Source organism: Haematobia irritans, chromosome 4, assembly GCF_050003625.1.
Source record: "Haematobia irritans isolate KBUSLIRL chromosome 4, ASM5000362v1, whole genome shotgun sequence".
Classification (NCBI taxonomy): Eukaryota; Metazoa; Arthropoda; class Insecta; order Diptera; family Muscidae; genus Haematobia; species Haematobia irritans.
This window is the reverse complement of record NC_134400.1, coordinates 161,762,593-161,788,524: the sequence shown is the minus strand read 5'-3', so window position 1 is coordinate 161,788,524 and position 25,932 is coordinate 161,762,593. Positions and strand designations below refer to the sequence as shown.

Below are 25,932 nucleotides of genomic sequence, written 5' to 3'. Positions count from 1 at the left end.
ACTGAACAAGAAAATTTTATTCACCGATAACAAAGCATTCGTAAAAATAAACAAAACCCGAACTAAAACCAAGTTTCCTCAAAATTAGTAAAATTTCTTATAAAATGATAATTGCGACTTCCTTTATAATAGAAAGTTTTTCATACATACGAAAAACACTTGGCATAGAAAAATATTTTAGTTCATTCGTACTAAGAAGTATGCAATCCAATCAAAACTTAAGGAAACACACTTGTTAGAATATAGGAAATTTTCCTATATTTCTATTGTCTACCTGTAATCGATACCTGTCATCGCAATCGATGTGTTTGCGAGTGGGTGTAATCGATATGTTTGCGCGTGGGTTGTTTTTTTAGTTGGAATCGCGTTGTTGTGGTATACGGAAAGATTGTTAAAAAATAATATTGTAAAATAATATAATAAATAACAAATAAAATATATAAAATATTTATTATTTTAAATTAGTGAGAAAAATTTTCGTTTTTTGAAAATAAATCTATCAATGTTCGTGATGGTATATAAAGAAAGAAAACACCAGCAGAATAACAACCCTTTCATTTGTCTTCATTTTGGAATCTTCAATTATCAGGTAATATTCAGTGACGCTAACCTTTTGTAACAAAAATGGTTTATGATTTTTTATATTTGTAGGTATTGAAATTGTAAAAGGAGGACAAAATCGTTAGGCAGCAACTTATTAAAAGTGAAAAGTACAAGAAGAAGAAAAAGTGCGTTTTACAGTTGATAATATCACATGGAAATTGGAAACAGCGGAATAATAAACTAATATTTCAAGGAGATTCGATGCTGTTGATTCTTAATAAATATATTCAATATATTAATAAAACATGTCTTTTATTGAAGATAAAATTGCTCATATAAATAAATAAAATTGTATTTAAAAACGAAGGTAAGCAGTTCTAATTATGAAGTAAAAGTTTTACCACAAATGTGTAAGATTTGTCCAAATGAATGAAAAAATTTCAATAAAATCATTCCATATATGAATTCAAATCAGTTAAGTTTTTTCATTCTGTAGTATAGTGGTACATAAATATAGGAAAATGTTAACTAATATATGGAATGCATTATACCTAATTTCTACGAAAATCACATCGTTCAAACAAATAAAAATGTCTTTGGCGCTATACGAAGTTCAACTTTCTTCACAATGAGTTCATTTTAACTTAAAGAAGGGGTCACTTTTTTCTGGGTGTACATAAGCTTCAGCCTGGCCGAACTTACGGCCGTATATACTTGTTTTTTTTTTCTAAAAATTCGAACATTTTTCACAAAAAGTACGAAAGTTTTTCATAAAAAATACGAAATTGTTTCATTATAGGTACATAACAATTTCATAAATAGCATGCAAATTTTTCCTAAATAGTACGAAACAATTTCATAAAAAGAACGTAATCGTTTCATAAAAAGTATGACATTTTTTTATAAAAAGTACGTAGTTTTTTCTTACAAACTACGAAAAATTTGCAAGAACTTTTCTTCGTAAAAAGAAAGAAATATTTCGTACTTTTAATTAAAAAGGTTCTTTGGTTGTAAATCAATGACAAATTACTTCCAACGAAATTTTTCGTTCTTTTTACGAAGAAAATTCTTTCGGTGTATGGTAATTTATTTTCTTATAAAGAAAATTGGTTAATATCAATAGAAAATTTGGTTTGTCTCAACTTCGTTTTTTCTTCTTCTTTCAGTGTGCCTCATTAGAATGAAGAAATTGTAAAAATACGAAAAAAATTAACAAATTACTACTTATTTTTATAAATTTTATAAATTAATAAATTTTATTTAATTTATTCTTATACATTTTTGAAAGACTATGTAGGTTTATTTTAAAAAATTTTAACCAACAAATTTTACCATAGCAACATGGCACAAATAAGTTTATAATTTTTATAAAATCGAAGAAAATTTATTAAAACTAATAATTTTTTGTTGTTTCTCTTCGCAAAAAGCATTCTTAAAATATCCAATTTTATTCAATAATGTACTCGTATGTTGCTTAAATTTCGATTAGGCTCTTCAATGTAATTTCTCATTACAACGATCATAGTACAGTGATCATGTTGCATAGCCTCACTTACATATATTACAATGTCATTTGTCCATACAAACATTCATTTTGATGAACTACCATCTGTGAATCGTGTTTCCAATTAAGGGAGGTTGCCTAAATACACGTTAACACGATTACAAAACTGTTGCGACATTTAAAAAGCAGCGTAATTAATGAGTAGGTATCTGCGTTTTATATTTTTGTATTTGTTTCACTTTTTCAAACAAAATGTACAATTTTTATAATAGGATGGATCATAGATATTTGGAAAAACTATATATATATATATATATATATATATATATATATATATATATATATCAATATATTATACTGTCACCGATGACACTTAAACATTACAATTTATAAAAAAAATAATTTGTTTTAATTAATTGAAAGCGCCAATTATGAGCTCTTAAGTTCTTGGGTCTATAAATAATTATGAACCAATATAAATAAATTTTCGCATGGTAATTAGGAGGTCTAATTTCAATCGGATCGAATGAAATTCGTTCCTCCATGTGGCTCAAGAAGTAAAATTTCGGGATCCGTATTTATGAGGGGACTATATATAACTATGGGACGATATGGACAAAGTATTGCATAGTTGTGCATATACTAACATCACGTACCAAATTCGAAATGCTGTTCCAAGAGGCTCCGGAAGCACGGTTGCCACAGTTGGTAGAATTCTACCAAAAATGGTAGATCTTTTACTGCTTGGTAGATTGGTAGAATTATTGATGCTTTGGTAGATTTTGCCAAGTATTCCTTTCCAAAAATTTTCTATAGAAATAAAATTTTGACAAAATTTCTATAGAAATAAAATTTTGACAAAATTTTCTATAGAAATAAAATTTTGACAAAATTTCTATAGAAATAAAATTTTGACAAAATTTCTATAGAAATAAAATTTTGACAAAATTTTCCATAGAAATAAAATTTTGACAAAATTTTCTATAGAAATAAAATTTTGACAAAATTTTCTATAGAAATAAAATTTTGACAAAATATTCTATAGAAATAAAATATTGACAAAATTTTCTATAGAAATAAAATTTTGACAAAATTTTCTATAGAAATAAAATTTTGACAGAATATTCTATAGAAATAAAATATTGACAAAATTTTCTATAGAAATAAAATTTTGACAAAATTTTCTATAGAAATAAAATTTTGACAAAATTATCTATAGAAATAAAATTTTGACAAAATTTTCTATATAAATAAAATTTTGACAAAATTTTCTATAGAAATAAAATTTTGACAAAATGTTCTATAGAAAAAATTTTGACAAAATTTTCTATAGAAATAAAATTTTGACAATATGTTCTATAGAAATAAAATTTTGACAAAATTATCTATAAAAATAAAATTTAGACACAAATTTTTTATAGAAATAAAATCTTGACAAAATTTTCTATAGAAATAAAATTTTGACAAAATGTTCTATAGAAATAAAATTTTGACAACATTTTCTATAGAAATAAAAAGGAGCCACCATAGTGCAATGGTTAGCATGCCTGACTTGCATACACAAGGTCGTGGGTTCGATTCCTGCTTCGACCGAACACCAAAACGTTTTTCAGCGGTGGATTATCCCACCTTAGTAATGCTGCTGACATTTCTGAGTGTTTCAAAGCTTCTCTAAGTGGTTTCACTGCAATGTGGAACGCCGTTCGGACTCGGGTATAAAAAGGAGGTCCCTTGTCATTGAGCTTAACATGGAATCGGGCAGTTCACCAAAGTTCACCAATGTGGTATCACAATGGACTGAATAGTCTAAGTGAGCCTGATACATCGGGCTGCCACCTAACCTTACCTATAGAAATAAAATATTGACGAAATTTCTATAGAAATAAAATTTTGACAAAATTTCTATAAAAATAAAATTTTGACAAAATTTTCTATAGAAATAAAATTTTGACAAAATTTTCTATAGAAATAAAATTTTGACAAAATTTTCTATAGAAATAAAATTTTGACAAAATTTTCTATAGAAATAAAATGTTGACAAAATTTTCTATAAAAATAAAATTTTGACAAAATTATCTATAGAAATAAAATTTTGACAAAATTATAAAAATAAAATAAATTTAGACACAAATTTTTTATAGAAATAAATTTTTGACAAAATTATCTATAAAAATAAAATTTTGACACAAATTTTTTATAGAAATAAAATTTTGACAAAATTTTCTATAGAAATAAAATTTTGACAAAATTTTCTATAGAAATAAAATTTTGACAAAATTTTCTATATAAATAAAATTTTGACAAAATTTTCTATAGAAATAAAATTTTGACAAAATGTTCTATAGAAATAAAATTTTGACAAAATGTTCTATAGAAATAAAATTTTGACAAATTTTTTTATAGAAATAAAATTTTGACAAAATTTTCTATAGAAATAAAATTTTGACAAATTTTTCTATAGAAATAAAATGTTGACAAAATTTTCTATAGAAATAAAATTTTGACAAAATTATCTATAGTAATAAAATGTTGACAAAATTTTCTATAGAAATAAAATTTTGACAAAATTATCTATAGAAATAAAATTTTGACAAAATTTTCTATAGAAATAAATTTTTTACAAAATTATCTATAAAAATAAAATTTTGACAAAATTTTCTATAGAAATAAAATTTTGACAAAATTTTTTATAGAAATAAAATGTTGACAAAATTTTCTATAGAAATAAAATTTTGACAAAATGTTCTATAGAAATAAAAATTTGACAAAATTTTCTACAGAAGATTATTTTTGTTTGATAGTTTTTTCGTGAACATTTTCGTGCGGTTATTTTTTAAAATTTTCAATGTGCATTAAGTCAACAACTCACATTTGTTCCAAATCGCACAAAAATTCATTTTTCGTAATTTTGTTTTTTCAATTACATAAGAAGAAGAAGAACCGGTGCTTAGCAGAATGCGCCACCGCGCAAATGTACGTTTATATGGGGGGGGTAATACCTAAATCTGAACCGATCTCGACCAAATTTGGTACACTTAATAATAACAAATATACTGCTTGTGCAATATTTGAAGCAAATCGGAGCGATGAAGCTAATTAAAGCGATTTTCGATTATTAATATTTGTTTTTGTTCTCTAATCCCAAAATGTAAAAAGCAAACCACGAATATAATTATTGTACAATTGTTAGAAAGCATAACATATACTAACATCACGTGCAAAATGTCAAACGGATCGGATGTAATTGTAATTTGTTTCTCGAAGAGGTTCCGGAATATGGGTGTCGGTTAATATGGAAACTCTACCAAAGAGAGGTCCGGGCGGGACAGCCCGACGGACATCGCTAGATGAACTCAGAATATATAACGCTCACTGTATACTTTATGGGGCTTACGACCAATATTTCTTTGCGTTACAAACGAAATTATAAAGAAAGTATATATCCTATATTGTAGTGTATAAAAATGAGGTGCAACTTCTAAAAAATGGACACCCGGGGTCGCCTAAATTTTGTTCTCAGTTCAGGGGCGTCCACTTATTAGAGGTTAATTTTAATGTGTTCGGTTTTAACAATGTCCAAGTTTGAGAGGTTTCACTGTGGAATTCCAATTCTATCCTGTTATAGATTCATTCCAACCTATGGCATTTACAATAATTGAACATTGACCATCTATTAATATAGAAAAAGTACTAGCAAAAACTATTTTAAAAAAAATAATTGAAAATTTTGGATGGGGGCGTATAGGATGGAAATAATGACGGCAACCTCAGTCTCTGCTTGACTTGCGATGATCTCATATTTACACTGGAAACTGATGCTAAAACAGAACACATATGCGGAAAATTGAATGCAAACCGGCAGATGAAAAGCAGCAGAAACAATTTCATTTACGAAATGAAAAATAGAATTTCACAACATCACTAAATTGAATTGATTCATATACTTGGGATCAGTTTTCCCACCCTTATCATCCCTCGAAACAATGAGAAATGTAGAAAATTTCAATGCAAATAAAAACTTGGAATTCGTTTTAATTTATACGAAAAAAAATATTTCTTCAAAACCAATTTTATGCATGGGAAAAAAATTTAAGGATTTTTTGAGATATATTCCATTCCTCTACATATCAATATTTACATAATGAAATTTAATATTTTGGTTTATAACACAGTGTGGAAATTTTATTAGAGTGTAGCCAATAATGGCTAGGAGTAAGGATATTGTGTGAGAGTATGTCTATTAATGGAGAAATATCAACAAATTTTAAACTCGTGGAATTTTTCACCGTTAGAGTAAATCAAATCCTTATATGGACCACCAATGACCAACAAGAAAGAGCTTGGAGTCTTACAAAACATATTCCAAGGGAATTTCTATAGTACAACAAAGAAAATATGGCAGAATTATCGACTGTCCGAACTTTGGGAATGATAAAGTTATTACAGGTGGTGTATTACACAAGTTTGAATTTCCTATGGGTGAAGTTTTTAATATAATTCTAAGTCTAAGCCCCCCAGCCAGTGCTTTGGACTCAAAAATTTCAAATGAAAGCAGTGATTAATAAAATTATACACTAAAGAAAACTAGTGAACAGAAAAAAATTTCACGAAAATTTTTCCAATTTAAATTTTAATTGAGTTTTAAACAAGTATATACGGCCGTAAGTTCGGTCAGGCCGAACTCCACCATTGCTTAGAAACTTCTTGTATACACTGCCATCCACAATCGAATTGAACCGGATCGGATGAATTTTGCTCCTCCAAGAAGCTCCTGAGGTCAAATCCGGAGGATGGTTTATATGGGGGCTATATATAATTATGCACCGATATGGTCCAATTCTGGCACGGTTGTTAGAGACAATATACTAACACCATGTTCCAAATTTCAACCGGATCGGATGAAATATGCTTCTCTTAGAGGCTCCGCAAGCCAAATCTGGGGATCGGTTTATATGGGGGCTACATATAATTATGGACCGATGTGGACCAATTTTTGCATGGTTGTTAGAGACCATATACCAACACCATGTTCCAAATTTCAGCCGGATCGAATGAAATTTGCTTCTCTTCGAGGCTCCACAAGCCAAATCTGAGGGTCCCTTTATATGGGGGCTATACGTGAAAGTGGACCGATATGGTCCATTTGCAATACCATCCGACCTACATCAATAACAACTACTTGTGCCAAGTTTCAAGTCGATAGCTTGTTTCGTTCGGAAGTTAGCTTGATTTCAACAGACGGACGGACATGCTTAGATCGACTCAGAATTTCACCACGACCCAGAATATATACTTTATGTGGTCTTAGAGCAATATTTCGATGTGTTACAAACGGAATGACAAAGTTAATATACCCCCCATCCTATGGTGGAAGGTATAAAAATATTACATTAAAAATTTTATTGATTCAACAATTTTTTTAATTGAAACAAAAATCAATCACAAAAATTAATACCATCAATAAATTTTTGAATTGACCTTCAATTAATTTTTTTGTTATTGATACTATCATTTCTGTTATTAATTAATTTCGTGATTGAATTAGATTTTTTTTGTGTGTGGTTCTAAAAATGTTATCTTTTCACTAATACTTTGGTAATATTCTGAGTCAAAGAAGTGGAGAATTGAAGCAAGGATACAATTATAACACATTTAAATTTTAATTTTTAATACATGCTATTAGGAGACAAATTTGAATTGATAAGTTTTTTTTTATTTTTTCTTCATGTGCCATCAGAGTTTTTTAAAACGTGTTATCGACAACTTATTTTTCTGAACGCTTTTTAGCTTTGTGGTCAAAAAAAAAAAAGTCAACAAATAAATAAAGATAAAGACAATTCTATTATTTTTGAAGAATTTTTCACAATAATTAACCCTTTGAATACCGATGTCCACTTGAGAGGACATTCGAAAACGACATAAAACTCTATTTCTCTACTAGTTTCAATTTATTTCTCGAAGTCATTTTAAAGTAGAGGCTTTAATTTAAATAAGCTATTAATATTGTTGAGCACTAAAATGCAGTTTTTAAACGTCTTTAACAATAAACGAAAAATACAAAATTTTGAGATCACTTTTCTGCGGTATATCTCTAGTAAATGGACATTCATACTAAAACTATAGCTGTTATTTTTTCGGGTCCTTTTTTGTATTTTTGCTCACACTTCGAAGAAAGATCTCAGCAAAACAAGCGTCGCCAAAAAAGTAGTGAAATGTTCTTTGTGGATCCGGAAGTGGTGTAAAATTGCCGCAGAAGTGATGAATTTAACATGGGCTTGTCATAGGACGGATGTTCACCATTTCAACAGCCGTTGCACTGAATTTGCATCATTTTTTAAGGTGTAATCCGAATTCAGTATTTCGGATTTAAATGAAAAGATTTTGTGATATTTTGCCAAATAAGTTATTTTTATAATTTTTATGCATTCTAACGCTTATCTGAAACGTTTGATCTTAAATATTTTCGAAAAATTCTCAATTTTCTAGAATACATTTAGCATTTTTTTCGCCTTAATTTATACGATTTTTACCATTTTATTAATTCTTCCTCTGTTTTTCTTCTATTTGACACAAAAAAAGTTAAGATTAACCATTAAAAATATGAAAAAAAATAGTTATAAAAAATTGAATTAAAACAACTTCCTGTGTAGTTAATATAAATAACATCTTTGGGAGAACTTTTTTGGAAGAGCTTTTAAAGCTGTGCCTTTAGAACAACTTCCAAATTTTTTGCTGGGATATTGTAGGCCAAATAGCGCTTATTAAAGCCAATTTGCCCTTAGTCCAACAAATTTTGTTTTCATGTAAAGATGCCAAATGTTTAACTCGAAGCATTTAACTGTAAGGATATTTTTGCAGTGTACTTAAGAAAAGGATAAAGGCAAAATCAATTTTAGGAATTGGAAAAAAAATCTCCTTTCTTATGAGTATTTCCTTTTAGAGAAAATATGTCCGAATTTATGATAAGTGATTCAACAATTATCTCTAAACTGTTGTATTTGTTTTTAAAGTCTGAAAGTTTTTTCCTCAGAAAAGAAAACTCATCGTTTAGTGTAGTAGTTTTCCTTAATGATGCTCCCTCAAAAAAAAATCGCTTCTGTAACATATGCCCCAAACACGTTTTGCTTCAAGCATATATATTTTCAGGATTGGTCCAAACAAAATATTGTTTGTATTGTTAAAACATATTATGTTTCACCTCAGACACACACTGGTAGAAAAAAATTTTAATGAAATTTTCTTTGTGTATATATATTTTTAAGGCGCCAATTGGTTACTTCCATTATTTTACTTGCAGCATACTCTATATGTCTCTCTTTCTAAACACATATATATTAAAAGGCTACTTCTAAATTAATATATGTTCGCATCCAAGCATATTAAATTTACAAACATTTTATGACCCAAACATAATATGTTCTAACATATTAACATATATGTTCCAAACATGTTATGATAGTTTATGAACATTATATGCTTGTACTTAAAAATATTGTGTTAAAAAATTTGAGTTCCAAACATATAATTTTTACACCCAAACATATGAAAAACAGTCTTTTTCGTCCGTGTGGATACTAAGTTCGAGCTTAACCGCTAAACTCAAAAATGAATCCGTAAAAGCAGAATAAAATTATAAAGTTTTGTCTATTTATTTCTTATTTCGACTTGAGTCCTATAAAAAATCCTTTTGCGAGTTTTGAAATAAAATGTTTCCCATCACACCCCCTAGTTACGCCAATACCCAGCCAAAAAAGTAATGAAAATGTTCTTTTTGGATCCGGAAGTGGTGCAAAATTGACGCAGAAGGGATGAATTTAGCATGGGCTTGTCATAGGTCGGAAGTTCTCCATTTTAACAGCCGTTGCACTGAATTTGCATCACTTCTTTAGGTGTGATCCGAATTCAATGTTTTGGATGTAAATTAAAAAATTCTGTGATATTTTGTCAAATAAATAATTTTTATAATTTTTTATAATTTTTAATGGATTCTAAAGCATCTCGGAAACGTTTGACCTCAAATATTTTCAAAAATTTACAATTTTTTTAGATTACATTTAGCATTTTTTCGACAAAATTTAAATGATTTGTAGCATTTTATGAATTCTTACTCCGTTTTTAACGTATTTGAAACAAAGAAGTTAAAATTACCCATTAAAAGTATGAAAAAACCAAGTTATAAAAAATTTAATTAAAAGAAATTCCTAGGTAATTAAAATAAAGAACATCATTGGGAGTGCATCTTCTGGAAGTGCTTTTAAAGTTGTGCCTTTGGAAGAACTTCCAAATTCTTTTGCTGGGTACCTATGGCCATAACCCAGCAAAAAAAATGGAATTTGAATAGACGTTTTGATGGATAGTGTTCAATGGCGTTTGTGCACGCAAAGAAAAAAAAACGTTTGGAAAACGTGTACCGAAAACGTTTTTCTTTTGTTAGAGTTTTTTGAATTGCTTCGAAAAGTATACACTTTTATCACCAAAAAAATTCATTTGGTACAAAATTTTTATTTTTTCAATAAAAAAAGTTATTTTTGAACCAAAAACACAGTCCATTTCGTTTATCTCAAACACTGTTCTTTTCTGACTTTAGGTCTTTAATAAGACACATTTTAAAGTTCATAGTAAAATTTAATATAGTAGAATGTAATGTTGAACATTTTTTCGGAATCTTTCGACCATCTCTGGAATATATGTAAAAAAAAAAAAAAAAAAAAAAAAAAACTTTGGTCGAAGCAGGGATCGAACCCACGACCCTTGGCATGCAAGTCGGTAGCAACCACTGCACCACGGTGCCCAACTAAATGTATTTTTCTGTTAAATAAACTTTGTTTAAACGGCTCGTGGGCGCCGCAAGCTATGCTATATAAATATAACTTATATGGGTAGTTGTCTATTGATGACTATAACGGCTACATAGCTCAGTGGATAGTGTGTTGGCTTACAAATTGCATGGTCCGCGGTTCGATTCTCCGTCCAGGCGAAAGGTAAAAAAATTTAAAATTTATAAAATCGTATAATTTCTTCTACATTGCTTGTATTACAGAAAAAGGTGCTAAGAAATAAAAAACTTCGTGGAAGTGAGAAAGATGTGAGGGAAAATGCAATTAGCCAGAAAAAAATTTTTTTGAGTTAGTCTTTATGAAATTGTTATTACATCCTGGAAAAGAATAAACGTTTATCACAAAAAGAATATACTTTTCTTCCAAATACACTTCGTTTCAACGAAAAGCAAATGAGAAACGAACTTTGTTTGTCTAAAATTTCGTTTGGGAGGAAAGAATTATTTTTTTGCGTGTGGCTGAGTGTGCTAAGGCGTTCTGTTATGGTGCCAACAGGCCCAGGTTTAACCTCCGGTGGAAGCAAAGAAGTTTTTCAATTTGTAAAAATTGAAAATACTGATAAAAATAAAAAGTGAAATTGGAAAAAACTTGTTCTTTAGTCTTTTAAATTTCTTCATCCAAATGAACTTCCAAGGCACTACTTCTAAAGCAATGCAAAGGATCCAAAAATGGAGTACTTCCGTCCTATGACAAGCCCATGTAAAATGATCCAAGTTTGCACTACTTCCGGATCACAAATTGGGGATCCGAACTACTTTATTGGAAGCTCTTTTTTTGCTGAGAATAAATATATACCCCCATTATCTGGTTAACGAATTCGCTAAACGCAAAATTTTTAACTGTCAATAAATTCTGAATCATTTCACAATATTGCCAACCTTTTAATTTCCTTATCCATAAGAACAGTATGTAAAAATTTCGTATTGTATATCATTGTGGTTTGGAAACTAGCGATTAAGGACAATTTTACGTTTTGCGAATTCGTAAACCAGAACAGGGGTTTAAAATAAGATTTCATGCATTTTCGTGAACTTTACATGTCTTATTTTTTTTTTTTTTTTTTGAAAAATTTTCCTTTAGCTCTTAAAAAATACTTTTACTTCTGGAGGGACTTTCACGAATCAACAACGATTAAATCAAAATCGGTGAAGATAAAAACATGAAATACATATTAAAAAGAAATCTACAAAAAATTATGATGTGCAAAATCTGATGATTTAATAGTTTGGAAAATACGATCATGAAATGGGAATGCAGTTAAATGTCGTAAAACTACTTCTCATTCTGCTTCACTAACCGATTCTTTTTATGAAGGGATGAGATTTTCAGAACGAATTCCTTTATGCTCAAACAAACAAATAGGTCCATTCATTCATCCATTTCCCAATTAAAAACAATTCAATCCGCTATGAATCACAATCCTTTTGTGATTAATCGCAATCCTTAGAAATTAAATTGCACATTATGGTAGATTCTAAAGAATGGTTTGCTCCAAGGAATGTATATATGCAACACAATTCTGACAATTTCGTAAAGAATAATTTTGTTGCTTGTTGGAAAATGAAAAAGCACCATCCTATGGTGCAGGATTTATGTAGTACTAACTACCGTACTGTTGTAATACAAAAAGTACAAAAATATCGACTTTTCCATCACTGATTGAGAGTTACGAACAAAAGAGAATAACAGTTGTCACTTACCATATCCATGTTGGGGACAACAACGGTTTTTCTCATAGAAAAGGCTACAATTGCATTCCTTTGTAATATTTCATGTGTCTTAATTTTCCATCTACATATATATAGTTTGTTTCGTATGCTTTGCCACTTTTTATTTTGGGAACATGTTTAATTTCACTTATTTCTTTATTATTCTTCACTTGTAACACATTTATCTGTTTCGTTATGTATATTTTTGTTTTGTTTTGTTATGTTATTATAATTCGTAACTATTATTTTCAATTTTTACACACGTTAATGACATACCGCATTACCGCTATCTAGCGTTATTACCAACAATTTAGTTTGAGGTTTCATTTTGCAATATTTTGTGGAACTGCAAATTCTGTTGGCTTTTCTAATCTGCTGAGCACCATCATCACATGCTTTGGTTACAACATTTGTTTCTCTGACCGTCCCACATGCACTATTTTGGCGCCCTTCTGAAAATCTGTTTTCGGAGGCAGCGCGGAAAATAATCACACACCGCTGTATTGTGTGTACGCTTTTGTCTGTGAACAGTTTATTCAATGAATAATGCAAAAAATTTTTATACGTAATTGTTACAGGCATGTCATTCATGTACATCTATTTATGTACATAGATTGTGTGTGTGTCTGTCAAATTTTCTCAGGGGTTTGGTGCAAAAAAAAATGGAGAAAGAGAATACTATATTCGGGAGAGAGAGAGAGAGAGTACACAATGTTTTGCCATAGAATTGTCATTAGAAAATTCTTCCGGTCATCAACCGTAGCAAAATGTATGCTGCCTAATCAGAGACGTAGAATGTGATATAAATAAGACCGATAAAACACTCAAAAAAATCGATTAGTGATGACAACAAAAATGTCGGCTGAACTCTCAATAAATGTTCTGCAAAATGGGATAGCGCGAATTTATCACACAGAAAAACATGGACCGATACACCCCATTTTCGACACACCAATTTGTGGTCCTAAAATACCTCTAGATTTTCAATTTCAGACAAATCCGATATAAAGTACAGTTTCTAGATGCCCAAGAAGCAAAATCGTGATATCGGTATATATACCAAAACATGGACCGATAGGCACTATTTTCGGCACACTTTTTGATGGTCCTAAAATACCACTGGATTTCCAATTTCAGGCAAAACTACGGTTTTTATAAGCCCAAGACCTCAAATCGGGAGGTCGGTTTATATGGGGACTATTTTAAAACTTGGACCGATATAGCCCATCTTCGAACTTGACCTTCCTGCAAACAAACCACGAATCTGTTCCAAATTTCAGGACGACAGCGCCATTATTGAAGGCTGTAGCGTAATTACGACAGACAGACGGACATGCTTATATCGTCTTAGAATTTCTCCCTGATCAAGAATATATACACTGTTAGAAAAATATGTTTTTCATATGTTCCGATATAAACAAAATGTGTTTCGGGCACAATTTTTAAACACAATATATTTAAGTGCAAACATGTAATGTTCCTAAACTAACTCTAAATGTTTGGGACACATATATTAGTATGTTAGAATATATTATGTTTGGGGCATGAATGTTTCATAAAAATAATATGTGTGAATGTAAACATATATACATTTACAAATTTCGAGTAAACATATATATGTTGTGATATTTTATTCAGAGAGCGACAGAGAGATAGTATAGAGAAAGAAATAGTGATGGAAACCAGGAGGGTTGACGAAAGATATCAACATAACACAGCGAGAGAATCAAAAGAGAACAACTTGTGTGAAACCGCTTGTATGTTGTTTCGGAAAACTGTTTTATGACAAGTCCAAAAATTTGATATGCTTAAGTCTAAATATTATTTAATTTGAATATTAGAATGAGTATTCGGAGTAAAGAATAGTCATTTGAAAAAAAAAAATAAAACAGCCAGTGCTTTCGCCTTGAGAGCATTCATTATAAAAATTTAATATAGTATAAATATAAATGTGTAAATTAAAAAAAAAAAATGGTGTACGGTCGGAGCAGGGATTGAACCCACGACCCTTTGCATGAAAGGCGGACATGCTAACCATTGCTCCACGTGGCAAACAAATGTATGTTTCTGTTAAATAATGTTTTGTTTGCATCGGCTCGTGGGCGCTGCAGACTATGCTACATAAATATAACTTATAACGATAATTGTCTATTGATGGCCATAACAGCTACGTAGCCCAGTGGATAGTGTGATGGCTTACAAACTGTATGGTCCTCGGTTCGATTCTCCGTCCAGGAGAATGGTAAAATTTTAAAAATTTAAAAATTGAATAATTCCTTCAACATTATTTGTATTACAGAAAAAGGTGCCAAGAACTAAAAAATTTCGTAGAAATGAAAATTATGTGAGGGAATGAGCACAATCTTCTTTGGGAAGAATTCTTCCAACACTCAAAAAAAAGTGAACTCTCTATTTCACTAAAGCCAATTTAACTTTATTTTAGTTCATGGAATTATTATGTTTGAAGAAAGTTTCCTTTACTCTAATAATTTTTTTGTGCACGTAAGTTAAATTAACTAAAACCGAGGAAAAATATATACTCAAATGAAGCACAAAGATGAACTAAATTCGTGTCTTCCACAAAATAGTTCAGAATTTCTTTAAATTTGTAAATTTTACCATAAGAGCGTCCATCATGAACTTCGTATGTCACTAAAGACATTCTTGCAATTTTGAACTCTAAGTTTTTCCTTCAAACTACAAAATTTTCTTTAACAAGTGAAAAAACTTAGTTATGTCTAATAAATTTTCTTGAATTTGTCGAAAAATATTTACTTATTTTTATGACATCGGCGTGATGTCAACGTTGGTAATACTGTTTAGTTAAAATTTTCTAAAAATATTCAAAATTTTCTAAAATTAACCGAAAGTTTTCTTCCTGGTGGGTTCATTGTTTTTTCAGCGAAGCATATAATATTTTTGGGCTCAAAATGCTTCGAAACATACAATATGTTTACATAACACAAACATATTAATGTTTCGGCAGTATCCAATAATATATATGCTTCCTGCAAAATATGTTTGGAACATATGTTAGAGAAGCGATTTTTTTTGAGGGTGTATACTTTATATTGTCGGAAATCGATATTTCGATGTGTTACAAACGGAATGACAAACTTATTATATCTCCATCACCATTCTATGGTGATCGGCGCATTTGTGGTAAAATTTACAAATGTAAAGACATTTTTAATCATGCTTCATTTGTGTATATTTCCCCTTTTTATACCCTGCGCCACACTGTGGAACAGGGTATTATAAGTTAGTGCATATGTTTGTAAAACCCAGAAGGAGACGTGATAGACACATGGTGTCTTTGGCAATAATGCTCAGGGTGGGTCCCTGAGTCGATATAACCATGTCCGTCTGTCCGTCCGTCCGTCTGTCTGTGAACACATTTTTGTGATCAAAGTCTAGGTCGCAATTTAAGTCCAATCGCCTTCAAATTTAGCACATGTTCCTAATTTGGGTCAGAATAGAACCCTAATGATTTTGGAAGTAATCGGTTCAGATTTAGATATAGCTCCCATATATATCTTTCGCCCGATATGGACTAATATGGACCCAGCAGCCAGAGTTTTATACCGATTTGCTTGAAATTTTGTACAAACATAACACTTAGTTGTATAGTCTAGTGTGCAAAATTTGATTGAAATCGGTTCAGATTTAGATATAGCTCTCATATATATTTTTCGCCCGATATGGACTAATAAGGTCCTAAAAGCCAGAGTTTTGGCCCAATTTGGTTGAAATTTTGCACAGGGGGTAGATTTAGCATTGTAGATATGCGTGCCAAATTTGGTTGAAATCGATTCAGATTTAGATATAGCTCCCATATATAGCTTTCGGCCGATTTACACTCATATGACCACAGAGGCCAATTTTTAACTCAGATTTAGTTGAAATTTTGAACAGGGAGTAGATTTAGCATTGTAGCTATGCGTGCCAAATTTGGTTGAAATCGGTTCAGATTTAGATATAGCTCCGATATATATGTTTTTCTGATGTCGACAAAAATGGTCAAAATACCAAAATTTTCCTTGTAAAATCGCCACTGCTTAGTCGAAAAGTTGTAAAAATGACTTTAATTTTCCTAAACTTCTAATACATATATATCGAGCGATAAATCATAAATAAACTTTTGCGAAGTTTCCTTAAAATTGCTTCAGATTTAAATGTTTCCCATATTTTTTTACTAAAATTGTGTTCCACCCTAGTGCATTAGCCGACTTAAATTTTAAGTCTATAGATTTTGTAGAAGTCTATCAAATTCTGTCCAGATCGAGTGATATTTAAATGTATGTATATGGGACAAACCTTTATATATAGCCCCCAACACATTTGACGGACGTGATATGGTATCGAAAATTTAGATCTACAAAGTGGTGCAGGGTATAATATAGTCGGCCCCGCCCGACTTTAGTCTTTCCTTACTTGTTTTAATTTAACTAACGTATACAAAATATTAAAGGGAAGGAAACTTTCTCATATTAGAGAACATTTAACTAAAACATAATTTAAGAGTTAATTGGGCTAGAGTGCAGGTAAATAATTTCGTGCAAATATTGACTGCGACTGCGCATCAAATGCTCCATTCACTTTGAAAATAAAATTCAATAATTTGAAAATGTTGTTGTGAATCAAAACACGAAACCTTCATCAGTTATGCCAAAAAGATAGTACCTAAACAAATCTTACTTTGCATACAATTTTGAAACACGAAATTTATTTTAATTTAAAACTTCACTTGTACATATATTTTTACAAATAAACGATTTTTAGAACTAGAACACATTAGGCAGATTCATTCATAATTTCACAATCTTTGGTATCACAAATTTCACCACCTGACCTCATAAAAATGTTAACGAAAATTTCTGTAGCTGACTAAACTGTAATGTAGTTTAAGAAAATTAGTTGATTATAGTCATAATTTTCCAATTCTGAGAATTTTAATAATTTTTGCTTACTATAATGTCATGAACTAAAAATGGGGAAAAGGGTTTTATGCAACGGAAATGAGCCATTTAACTAAAATATAAATTCTTATAAAACTGCTTAAATTTTGCATAAGCTTGGAGTAAATTTTGCTTAAAGGGACAAATTTTTTAGTCCAATGAATTCCTTTAAAATATGAAATTTTCGTAATAAAATTTCTTCAATTTGTATTATCTTATTTGTATCATGTTGCAATTAGTAAACATTTCTAAAATAAACCTAGAAAATTATATATCAAGGTTGGTACTTTTTTCGATTTCCGAACCAGAAACGATTACATTTTTGAATATAATTGCTACTAACTTTTAATAATTAAGAGCAAATATTTCGAAATGTATTGAACGTCACAATTTTCCAACAAATTCCGAGTGTTACGACATCTATTATCTCATCATGATATATTTTGCAGCGACATCTATAATTCAAGTTGTATAAATGTAAAACTACAATGTATTGCGCAAGATGGCACTACCAATCTATATAATGTAGCCAATAACCATGATAACAAATACAACCCTATACCGAATTGAGAATATTAGACAAGCAATGGGGAAAAGCTTACATTAAACACTCAATCAAACATTTTTTTTAAAGAATTAGCTTAGCATTTTTGTCGGCGGCAGCTGACACTAAATTTTTGTCTCCGGTGGCGATCGCTTGACGGCTAAGCCCATATAAGTTTGTCTATTCGGCGGCGCACAATTATTTGCGTGGAATGTTAAACGTTTTGACAAAAAAAAAAACAACAATTATTAATATTCTTTTCAGATATAAATAAATATTTTTGATTAATTGGCGGCTAATTTTGAGTCGAGATAAGTCGGCATATTCGGCGGCGACTTCCACTGGCAAAAATGGTAATGAGATTAATTGTACAACCAAACTTACAATTAAATTTACATTTCAGTCAAAATTTCGGAGCTAAATTTTTGCAAAATTATTATTAGGGCTGTTTTCTTTTTGCACTGGATACAACATTTGTATGGGCTATCCAGAACATCGTTGCACTGGTGTTCTATCCAGAACACCTCATCAGTGCAAGTCGCGCCGATCTTGCCAGATTGTGTTTTGATAAAGTGACGCTTCATCGATTCACAATAGCACTTTATTGTGACTAATTTGTCGAAAAACATGAAATTCAAAGTGGTATAGTGTCACAAGTAATCGCAGCAGTAAATATTTATTACTAATTGGAGCATTTCATACATTAAAAATGCAAGATTTCACTTCTTTTCTGTGATTGTTTTTGAACAGCTGATGACAGTGTTGCATATTTTTGGAGATGTCCTGGATAAACGAGTACTCTGTTTTCTTTTAGTCCTTCACGGCTTAGGGTATCCAGTGCTAAAAGAAAACAGCCCTATTGTTATTTGATACTGATCAACTGTGGGTGGAAAACCTATTAACATCGTCGTCTAAATTTTAAGATAGTTCGTACGGCATATATTTTAGACACAAAAAGGCAGATTAAATACCTATATAATTCAGTTCTTGACTTGTACATATAGGGGAGTATATAAATAATTACGAACCGATATGAATTTTTGCGCGGTAATTAGAGAGTCCTAAGTGAAACATGGGAGCTACATATAGGTATGAACCGATATGGACCAATTTTTGTCATCGATGTAATCGATATGTTTGCGAGTGGATTGTTTTTATTTTTTTTGGTTGGAATCGCGTTGTCATGGTATAAGGAGAGATTGTTAAAAAATAATATAGTAAAATAATATAATAAATAACAAGTAAAATATATAAAATATTTGTTATTTTAAATCAGTGAGAAAATTTTGTTTACCCAAACAGAAATAAATATTAACAAAAGCTGAAAATATGATTAACAATAACTAATTTAATAATTAAAAATAAAAATGTTAATGAATAATAATATAAATTTTTTTCAATTAGTGGAAAATTTGGCAATTGTTCCTTTCATTAGCTAGATTTTTAATATTTGGTACTATTACTGATAAAGTACGCATTAAATCTGTTTCAACATGAAGGCAAGACAGATATTTTGACTTTATATCTAAAAGTGACGAAAATGGTTTCAAAATTTTTAAAATGTGTGAATACAAAAGTGGGTACTGGTTCTGATATTTTACCAAGAAATTTAGCTGTTGCAAATAAAGTGAACGACTAATAATGGAAAACCTACAACAAATTATAGAATTGCATGTACCCTGCCAGCATTTCAAAGTTCCATTTCATCCTCATCGCTACCACAGACTCGTAAATGTCACCACAACCATCGCGAACTGTGATGGGGGAAGCATATCAAAAAGTACAAAATGTACATGGAAGTATTTTGCCATTACTACTGTTAGAAGAGCCATTTTATTTTTTGTGAAACGCCAAGCGCAACCAGCTTGTTATATTTTATTTAAATAAAAACGAAAATAAAGTTCTGAAAACATAGATATTACGCTTAAAATTGTGAAAGGTATATAGTGAACAATTTTCGGCTTTCCAAATAGAATAAAGTGATCGTTTTTCAAATATTTTTCCAGGCACGCTGTCTCCATCGAAAATAAACAAACTGGCTGATAGACGCTGCAATATGTAACTTGCTACTTACAACTCAACATCATTATTTTATTAATACAAAAAATTATGTTAAATGTGATGAGATAAACCGAAAAACGTTATATTTATAAGAAATTATAAATGTTTAATCAAATCAATAAACATCTACACAATCGTGTTTTACTTGACCACAATGTTTCTTCTACAATTACCTTAAAATGCACTTTTTCTGCTAGTTTGCAGGGATTCTTATTGGCGTCCTTCGAAATTGATCTAAATAGGCACCTAATAATTGCACTGATGAGAAACTTGTTCGTAGTAACTTGGCGTGGTACAACTTCTCAATAGTGACGGCGCTTTTCCGACGAGTTTTTGATGTCGTATATGATTGTTTTCGACGTAGTGGGGATTCTCAGAAGCGCCCCCAAATTCAAAAAATGTTGGCAGGGTAACTTTTATTGTTCTCTCACTGTGGTTATAAATCAATATTTCGAAATGTACGAATGGTATGCATTTTGTAGTATATTATTGATGTTTTGTTGAACTTAACAATTAGTGTTGTTTTAACAAATTTAATGATACAAAACCTGCTCAACCAAACAAGTGACGCTGCGCCCCCCTTGGAATCTCTGATTTAGAAGGACGCCAATAAGAGCCCCTTCAAACAATCAGAGAAAGTGCATTTTAAGATAGTTGTAAAAGAATCATTGTGGTCAAGTAAAACACGATTGTTGAGATGTTTATTAATTTGATTAAAAATTTATAAATTCTTACAAATATAACATTTTTCCGTTTATCTCATCACATTTAACATAACTTTTTTCATTAATAAAAGAACGATGTTGATTTACACGTAGTAAGTTACATGTTGCTGCATCTATCGCTGTTTGCTTATTCTCGATGGAGGCAGCGTGTCTGGAAAATATCTGAAAAAAACAATTACTTTATTCCATTTGGAAAGTTGAAAATTATTCAATACCTTTCAAAATTTTAAGCGTAATAACCCCTGCCAGCATTTCAATGTTCCATTTCATCCTCATCGCTACCACAGACTCGTAAGTGACACTGCAACAATCGCCAACTGTGATAGTATTTTGCCATCACTATTCGCATGAAAGTATTTTGCATCACTATTGTTACAAGAGCCATTTTATATTTTGTGAAACACCAAGCGCAACTGGCTTATTATAATTTATTTCAATGAAAACGAAAATAAAGTGCTGAAAACATAGTTATTACGCTTAAAATTGTGAAAAGTAAATTGGTGAACAATTGGGAATAAAAGTACTGGCTGATAGACGCAACAACATTTAACTTACAACTTGTAACTCAACATCAATCTCTTATTAATGCATAAAAATGTGTTAAATGTGATGTGATAGTAGTATAAATGTTATATTTATGAGAATTTATAAATGTTTCATAAAATTAATAAACATCTAAACAATCGTGTTTAACTTGCCCACAATGATTCTTTTACAACTATATTAAAATGCATTTTGTCTGATTGTTTAAAGGGGCTCTTATTGGCGTCCTTCTAAATGTATCCAGAAGGGCTCCTAATAATTGCACTAATGCGATACTTTTTTGTAGTAACTTGGCGTGGTACAACTTCTCAATAGTGACGGCGCTTTTCCGAGGAGTTTTGGATATCGTATACGACTGTTTTCGACGTAGTGGGGATTCTCAGAAGCTTCCCTCATCACAGTTGGCGATTGTTGCAGTGACATTTACGAGTCTGTAGTAGCGATGAGGATGAAATGGAACTTTGAAATGATGGCAGGGTAGCGAAGTATAGGTAAGTATAATATTTTTTAGCATTATTTATGGTTTCTAATTCCATCATCCTTTAATTAGATGCGTAACTGACATACTAAAACCTTCAAAACACAACAATAGACGCCTTGAGGGACAAACAAAGGCATTTTACGTGTGTTTTATTAAACTAAACATTATTAAACCAATACCATTGAGGTATTATTTGGTAATACCGCACTGTTTATACATCAATACCTTTATGGTATAAATAATAGTACCGCTTAGGTACTATTTTCAATACCATATTGGTACTTTCATAATACTGAATGGTACTTTCATGCTTTGCGTACCGCCTGCATCATTCGGTATTGATATTGTACCATACGGGGTTGGCTAACTATCAATAACGTACGGTATCGATTTGAGCCCATGTAATAATAATTTTTTTATGGGTGTACCAACTCTTAGTTTCTGAATGGCATTTCTTCCATATTGCTACTCGTCTTTGGAACTCATTACCTCCATTAATCCAATTCATTGGCGACGCTAATACCTTCAAGAAATCCATTTTTAATTATTTTTCAAACTTATTGTAGTTTTCTATTGTCTTCACTAAGTTTTTAAATTTAACTTTTATAACATTTATTTTATTTATATTTTCCTTTAAAATGTTGTTAAAATTTTTGTTTTTATTATTATTATTTTTTCATTTATTTACTTTTTTTGGTTTTTGTCCATAAATTTTGTTTTAATTAATTAATTAATTATTTGTTATTTTAATTAAATACTTATCTATTTTTTCTATTATTATTATTTTTAAATTCCTTGTTTACTATCATTTTGTTAACTAGCAATCAACTAGACTCACATACTGTAATTATACGATTATTAATATCTTGTTGTGTGTAAAACTCGAAAATTCAATAAATTAAATAAATAAATAAAATTTCCGGATCCCAAAAAAATAAAAAATTCGGAAAATCCCGGGAAAATCGATCCCGAATGACAGCCCTAGTGTATATTAGAACTGTTTTCTTTTAGCACTACACTGGTAGAAAAAAGGCGGTATGTGGCCATTACCGTTTGGTATTAATAAATTGGTTCACGTTACCTTTTAATTTTGATACCACTTTATATCAAAGCATTTACATCCGGTATTACTATGGTATTAACTATCGCATCGCCGTAACATATGATATGTAGCCGTTGCGACCAATTATAATTGATCGCCTTGGTAGATTATTTTTTTTTTTTTCATGTGGCTTGTACATAACAATAGGGCTGTTTTCTTTTAACACTGGATGCAGCATTTGTATGGGCTATCCAGAACATCAGGGCTGTTTTCTTTTTACACTGGATACAACATTTGTATGGGCTATCCAGAAGATCGTTGCACTGGTGTTCTATCCAGAACATCTCATCAGTGCAAGTCGCGCCGATCGTGCCAGATTGTGTTTTGATAAAGTGACGCTTCATCGATTCACAATAGCACTTTATTGTGACTAATTTATCGAAAAACATGAAATTCAAAGTGGTATGGTGTCACAAATAATCGCAGCAGTAAATATTTATTACTAATTGGAGCATTTCATACATTAAAAATGCAAGATTTCACTTCTTTTCTGTGATTGTTTTTGAACAGCTGATGACAGTGTTGCATATTTTTGGAGATGTCCTGGATAAACGAGCACTCTGTTTTCTTTTAGCCCTTCACGGCTTAAGGTATCAGGTGCTAAAAGAAAACAGCCCTATTGTTGCACTGGTGTTCTATCCAGAACATCTCATCAGTGCAAGTCGAGTCGGTGTTACCAGATTGCATTTTCATAGAGTGACGCTTTTTAGATTCACAATAGCACACCCAGAAAACAAATTCGTTGCCTCAACCGAATTATTTGCCAACCGAAAGCAGGTGGTTCCATCAACTATCAATGATATCTGTCAGCACAACTAACATTTGGCAATTGTAACTACATGGTAGTATGTTGGATCAACTTTGCTTTGTTTGTCGCAATTTCATATTAATTGTTTTGTTTGTTGGTGCAACCGCCCTCGATTTTCTTTACTATTATCCTAACCAAATTCCAATATCAAATGAAAGGGCAGATTATATTGAGATTTTATTAATTTATTACAAGATTTACAATCATAATAAACTACGAAAATAAATACAAAAGGTGCTAACAACAAAGGCTTTTGATCTACATATATGTGAGATCAATTTACATTACAATTTACAATTTTTTATAGGTAATGTTTGTATACCAATGACAGATGGTTTTTAGGTTGCAATTATGTGGTCAAACTACAGAACCTAATTCAATATATACTTGCCAGAAATTTCTTCCTTAAGCCTCTAGATATAAATACAGATCGACTTAGACTCTTCCTGTATTCTTAGGGCCAGTTTCTCAATGTCTTGTTATTAATTATCGTGTCGATAAAACAGCTGATCCCATACAACAATTTTACTAACCGGAGGTCTATCCACCGGTTAAAATTAATCGGAGGATGAGAAACTGGCCATTAATATAATAAAAAAAAGCTCGCTTGCCGTAAAAAGTATTTGTGTTTGTTGGGGTATGAAGCCTGCAATTTTTATGGAAACTTTTGTAATATTCCTTTTTTATAAATCGGTGCGATATTTACCTGAAGGCAACGTCTTTTCTATGGGATAAAATTTATTCAATGTATTGCGGACTATTATCAAGTAAATGCTGTTCTCCGTTTTGCAAATTTTGTAGCGTCATACCATTTACCACGTCGATGTTGATATAAATATTTATTTGTTGCAACAACTACCTTACGCCCGTCCTATAATTGAACTAAGATTCTATTAGTATACTCAACTTTTGGTTGTACCAACCATTTGTTGATTCCCATGATGTAGGTCTCACTATGCTGGTGGTTAGCTCAACAATTTTATGCAGCATAACACCAAATTTATCGGCATTGGTTATTGTAACCAATTGAATGGTTATGGGAATTTCGTTTTGATCCTGTGAACTTTTTTATGGTCGTGTTGAATGTATAATGGGGAAAATAATCAAAACATTGTTCTTGTAACAAAAAATAAGTTACTGACATCATTTTCTCATTGTAATTATCGAATTGCAACCAACCATTTCTCTGGGTGCAGTTTATTGTGGCAAATTTATCGATTATCATGAAATTCAAAGTGATACAGTGTCATGAATAATCGCAGCAGTACATATTTATAACTATTTGAGCATTTCATACATTAAAAATTTAAGATTTCACTTGCTTTCTGTGATTGTTTTTAAACAGCTGCCCTGCCAGCATTTCAAAGTTCCATTTCATCCTCATCGCTACCACAGACTCGTAAATGTCACCACAACCATCGCGAACTGTGATGGGGGAAGCATATCAAAAAGTACAAAATGTACATGAAAGTATTTTGCCATCACTACTGTTAGAAGAGCCATTTTATTTTTTGTGAAACGCCAAGCGCAACCAGCTTGTTATATTTTATTTAAATAAAAACGAAAATAAAGTTCTGAAAACATAGATATTACGCTTAAAATTGTGAAAGGTATATGGTGAACAATTTTCGACTTTCCAAATAGAATAAAGTGATCGTTTTTCAAATATTTTTCCAGACACACTGTCTCCATCGAAAATAAACAAACTGGCTGATAGCCGCTGCAATATGTAACTTGCTACTTAAAACTCAACATCATTCTTTTATTAATGCAAAAAATTATGTTAAATGTGATGAGATAAACCGAAAAATGTTATATTTATAAGAAATTATAAATGTTTAATCAAATCAATAAACATCTACACAATCGTGTTTTACTTGACCACAATGATTCTTCTACAATTACCTTAAAAATCAATTTTTCTGATAGTTTGCAGGGGTTCTTATTGGCGTCCTTCGAAATTGATCTAAATAGGCACCTAATAATTTCACTGATGAGAAACTTTTTCGTAGTAACTTGGCGTGGTACAACTTCTCAATAGTGACGGCGCTTTTTCGACGAGTTTTTGATGTCGTATATGATTGTTTTCGACGTAGTGGGGATTCTCAGAAGCGCCC

General features: G+C 30.8%; 1 protein-coding gene and 1 long non-coding RNA gene across 2 annotated transcripts in view; one reads left to right on the top strand and one right to left on the bottom strand.

Moving 5' to 3' along the window:
* The window catches only part of Diap1 (Death-associated inhibitor of apoptosis 1), a 104,983-nt gene extending 92,141 nt beyond the window's left edge, over nucleotides 1–12,842 (bottom strand). Inside the window, exon 1 of the mRNA XM_075307871.1 lies at nucleotides 12,585–12,842. The gene's annotated coding sequence lies outside the window, so the exon portion shown is untranslated. The remainder of the gene's footprint in view (nucleotides 1–12,584) is intronic.
* LOC142237149 (uncharacterized) lies at nucleotides 354–847 on the top strand. Its single transcript, XR_012722368.1, has 2 exons — nucleotides 354–589; nucleotides 652–847. It is a non-coding gene; the product is annotated as an uncharacterized LOC142237149 (long non-coding RNA).
* Nucleotides 12,843–25,932: the final 13,090 nt, after the last annotated feature.